Raw genomic sequence first — 5507 nt, 5'->3', positions numbered from 1 at the left:
ATGGCCTCGACCTTGGTTGGCAGCGGCACAGCCCCGTTCTTGGTGATGTGGTGGCCCAAAAAATCAACGGCCGTCGTGCCGAAGTGGCATTTGGCCGGGTTGACGATGAGGCCGTGCTCGCTGAGGCGCCCGAACAGTGTTCGGAGGTGGAGGAGGTGCTCGGCCCGGGACGTGCTGGCGACGAGGATGTCGTCCAGGTAAACGAAAAGGAACGGCAGGTCACGCAGCACGCCGTCCATCAAGCGCTGGAACGCCTGAGCCGCGTTCTTGAGACCAAACGGCATCCGCAAGAACTCGAATAAGCCGAACGGCGTGATGACTGCCGTTTTAGGGACGTCGGCCGCCCTGACAGGTACCTGGTGATATCCCCGTATGAGATCAATTTTCGAAAAAATGACCCGTCCCGCCAGACGGGCGGAGAAGTCTTGGATATGCGGGATCGGGTACCTGTCGGGTGTTGTAGCGTCATTAAGACGGCGGTAGTCGCCACACGGGCGCCATCCACCCCCCGGCTTTGGCACGATGTGCAGTGGCGAGGCCCACGCGCTATCGGAGCGCCGCACGATGCCGAGGTGCTCCAACGCGTCGAATTCGGCCTTCGCAACGGCAAGCTTGGCTGGGTCGAGGCGGCGGGCCCTGGCGTAGACCGGCGGGCCCGTGGTTGGTATGTGGTGCTCGATCCCATGCCGTACTGCGACGGCCGAAAACGTCGGCCGCGTGAGGGCCGGGAACTCCGCGAGCAGGCGAGCAAACTCGTTCGCCGCCGGGACGGTGCAAGCCAGCTCGGTCGGCGCGGAGCTGCTCAATGTGCATACCAGGGAGCTGAAGGTTTCAGCGTTGATTAAACGACGCCGTTGGACGTCCACCAGCAGTCCGTGTGCGCAGAGGAAGTCGGCACCTAGCAGAGCCATGGGCACGTTGGCGGTTACAAACGTCCAAGCGAAGCGTTGGCCGCCGAAGCAGAGGGTGACGTTGCGCGGGCCGAAGGTGCGGATAGTCGATCCGTTGGCCGCAACCAAGGAGGGGCCGCAAACCGCGGATTGCCTGTCCTGGTCAGAGGCGGGCATGACGCTCACTTGGGCGCCGGTGTCGCACAGGAAGCGCCGTCCGGACGCTTTATCCGTGATGAACAGTAAGTTGCCCGTGTGACTGTGGCCGGCGCTCATGGCAGGTAATGAACGCCGGCCTGGCCGTTTCCCGACCCGCCGAAGGTGCACGGGGGTCGGCATGTCCGGGCCTTCTGTCCGAACCTGGCATGATAGGAACACCACGCTTGGTCGGGTGGAGGCTTCGGACGTCGTGCTGAACGTGGTCGGCTCGGTATAGCGGCCGCCAATTGCGTCGGCAGTTCGGCCGTCGAACGCGCCGGGTGCTCGGGCGCCATGGATGGTGCATCAGGCGGCGGCGGGTCCCATGTCGCCGCTGCGATGCGCTGTCCCGCGGCGGAGATTTTGTCGGCTTCTCTGGCAAGGGCCCGGGGATCTGTGATCGTCGTGCTTGCCAGGGCGAGGCGTACCGGGTTAGGCAGCTGACGGAGGAACAGCTCCCGGAACAGGAATGCCGGAGAGTGCTCGCCGAGCAGCGAAAGCATGTAGTCCATTCGCTCGGAAGGGCGCGTGTCGCCGAGCTCCGGCAAATCGAGCAGGCGCCGTGCGCGTTCCGCCGCTGGGAGGGCGAAAGCATCGAGGAGAAGCTTCTTAATCGCGCCGTATTTGTCCGCGGCTGGCGGGCTCTCGAGGAGGCTCAGGGCGCGGGCTGCGGTGGCTGAACCGAGCGCAGCGACCACGTGGTGGAAGCGGGTGTCGTCCGCCGTGATGCCCCGCAGGGCGAACAGGGACTCCGCTTGTGCGAACCAAACCGCCGCGTGAGCCTCCCAGAAGGTAGGCAGTTTAAGGGCGACTGCCGTGTCCATGTCGGTAGGTCACCAATGAAGGAGCTGTGGCTCCCACGTCGATCGAAAGAATGGACGCGACAAAAAGCTTGAATTCATCTGAGCTGCTTTATTCGAATCAAACACTCAGGCACTCTGGGAAAAACGTTTTACGGTCGGCAATATATATCTATTCCGCCAGGGGGTTTGCCCAGGCCTGGCGCCAGGGGGCGTGGCCCCGCGGGCCGGCTGCGGCCTGGCAAGCCGAGGGCGAGCCTGCCCGGGCGTCCCGACCGAGGCCTGGCAAGTCGAGCGCGGGCCTGCCCGGGCGTCCTGGACGAGCCCGGCCTGGTGATCGCTCCGCGTCCTTGATAGGTGCAAGGCGATTGTGTAACCCCAGCGGCAGCCGCTACAGTATCATATAAAGCAATAAATACCAAGGCTTCAGCTTCTGAAAGCTTAAAACAAAGTGTACTTCGCCGAGTGACGAAACGTAGGCGTAGGCCTCGGCCCTACCTATCCAGTTGTTGTTTCCGTTGTGTAAGGGGGGGAAAAAACAAACATTTTGGCCTCAGACCTTTGAGAGTACGTCGTTCCGTGAACTTTTTGAACGGGCCTCGTATGCCATGCTTCGTCAACGTTGGGTTGTTTTTAAATGATTTGAAGGATTAACTTAAGCACCTTGAATAGAGCAGTTTATTGTTCCTCAAAGACCAGTGTGTAAGTTGACTCAATATGATGGTAACTTTGCAATTCCTGCGTTGTCTCTGAATCAGCTGGCTGAGTCATATTGGCGTAGGGTAGGTCATGATCAGCCCCCCCCCCTCCCCCTCCCTTTCGTTTCACCAACTCCTGCATCTGCCACCGTTCATGATTATCAAAGTAGGCTTTACCCTGTTCACGATAAGGTAGAAATCAGAGTTGTATACGAAGAGATAAAAGGATGCCATTGACTTCGAGACGGTACGTGATATTTTCAAAAGTATATCGTAGCGTTGTCATTTAATTAGCTTGCAATAAATACGTTGTTCATATACGCACTCTTCATTCTCATCTTTCTTCCTAACTCTTACTCGGACAAGCAAATCCCCTATGCCATCCATAATGGTACACTCTATCCATACACCACATCCTCCCTTCCGTGGATGTTCCACGGGTTTCGGCTAGTTATTATTATTATTATTATTATTACGTTGAAATACGTTGAAAAAGTCAAAACTTCACATGGGGTGTAGGGGAAGGCGGGGCAAGTTGAGCCAGTTTTTGTTCTTGGAATGTTAGGACTGAACTTACTGATGATCTTGCACAAATGAGTATCTTGCCTTCTAATTTAATCCTTGGGAAACATTTTGTAGCTGGTTCTTACTTTCTATCCCCACACTGAAAGTCACTGTGACATTTTGAAAAAACGGAGGCAAAATGGCTCAACTTACCCGCCTGAGGGGTAAGTTGATCCAACCTCTGGGGTAAGTTGTACCACATAGGGGTAAGTTGATCATTGCCCCAAATAAAGATAACTAAAGTAGAAAAGCATTGTTTTGCCAGAAAAAAATATTTAATGTTGTAAAATTCTACAACACTGAACGAAATGATTACCTTGTGTTCATGGTTATAGTAATCAGTTACGAACAAATTGAGTCACTCTCATAGAAAAACAAGATTGTCAACTGTGGTAAGAAAAGTCAACTCGATCCACCTGTCACAGTTTCAAGTCACAATAAAAGAAAAGTGTCCCAAATACACCCAGAAAGGCCAACAGTCAGACTGTGGCAATTAAGGCACAATATCTTGCTCATCAATGCCAGCTTCATCATTTGGATCTGCAACTAAAAGTAAAACATGTCAGAAATCAAGTCAATTAAGCTGCCAAACTGACAAGTCACAATAATTGAACACAAGCTGTCCAGAACAACGGGCAGAACTGCCAACGCACTTAGGCTGTGGCAGCTTACGCACGATGTCTTGCAGTTCAAATCCTGCTTCATCCTTTGGGTTTGGAACAAACACTGGGTTGTCAGATCCAACTTTTCCAGCAACTTTCTGCAGGAAGACACCTTCAAACTGAAATTCCTCTCCATTCAGTACATCAACCCGAGCAATGTAATGCACAAATCTTGATTTGCCAGCACATTTGACAACTACAAAGTCACCTTCAATGATATCCTATTCACTGTCCACATCTGATTCGTCATCATACTCAACTTCTGAATCACCATCTGTCTCACTGGAACTAGGGGTGTTTGATCTTGGGGGACATGTCTTTTTCCCATTAGCTTTGAACAAGCATCTCTTTGATTTCTTGGCTGATGGCTTCCGTTTGCGATTTTCAGATAGGGCTGCAAGCTCCTGGCATACTGGGGTGTGGAGATGGTACACCCAGTGTGGTGCAGGCTCGCAATGTATCCAATGACCGGGGTACGGTAATAATATGGTATTCTGTAAGCGCTTTGAGCCTTTGGGGAAAAGCGCATTATAAATGCTAATTATTATTATCTCCACCAACATGAGTTGGCAAGTTGAGCCATGGCTCGATTTGCCCCGTAGGGTCTGGCTCAACTTACCCCAGTCTGAACTTTCTGAGATGTCTCCACATACACACATCTTCTATGCATCCATCGTATTAAAGTCTACGACAAGAATGGAGACACATACCTGGACTAACAATAATTGTCATCTGATATCCATATTATCTCCATGCTGCATATGGAAGAAACGTGAACTTACCTGTTTTACACCTTTTTACTTTTATGGCTGAAAATTGGATTTTTCCCTCTGCAACACTGGTTTCCGTTTCAATTTCAATTTAGAAAACAATATGGCACAACGTGGACTTATGCAATGGGGCATCTATACTATAGATGGCGCCACCACAAAGTCTGACTCATTCATAAATGGCTGGGAGGTGGTGCCTCACTTCAACTTACCCCGATGCTCAACTTGCCCCGCCTTCCCCTACTTACTCTTTCACGTGACTGTACAATGCATTTAGGATCGGAGGCAAGAAATAAATATACCGTACAGTGTTTTTCACCTTTTTATTGGACAAAAACCAATTATGTATATATTTTCAACAAGGAGGCTCACTTTCATTTCATCACATGCAGTGTTATTTGTAAAAGTTTATGCATGCCTGCCTGCATAATAAATCTTACGCTTCCATGTAATAAGAATAATAATAATTAGTAATATAATACCGAGTGTTTAGACAATACTCAATAGTCAATACAAATGTGTTCTACTTGTGACTCGGCGCACCTCTCATATATCTAACAGTAACATGTACGCAACTACAAGGATGTAATATTGTAATGACAATATATATACCATCAGAATAGACAACATGTTGTTGTTGTTCAAGGAATATTATTAATATTATTGTCCAGCAATTTATGTATTTACGATTTTAGTCCAACTCCAATAGCTGATGATTTATTGGCATAAATGTGTTGCTCGATATTAATATTAATATTGTAGCGACCCATTGGTCCCCCAAGCGAGACCAGCAGCAGAATCGCCTTGCTCCAGCCGGTGACGTAACCTTGCTCCAGCCGGTGACGTAACTAGATCAATCACATGGGGGTTAAATGCATGTTCCAAGTGAGCTCCAATCGGTGGAGGCGTCGTGGTGCACCGGGCT

Source organism: Myxine glutinosa, chromosome 1 (genome assembly GCF_964187855.1).
Source record: "Myxine glutinosa chromosome 1, kmMyxGlut1.1, whole genome shotgun sequence".
Lineage (NCBI taxonomy): Eukaryota > Metazoa > Chordata > Myxini > Myxiniformes > Myxinidae > Myxine > Myxine glutinosa.
Note: the sequence above shows the minus strand (reverse complement) of the source record.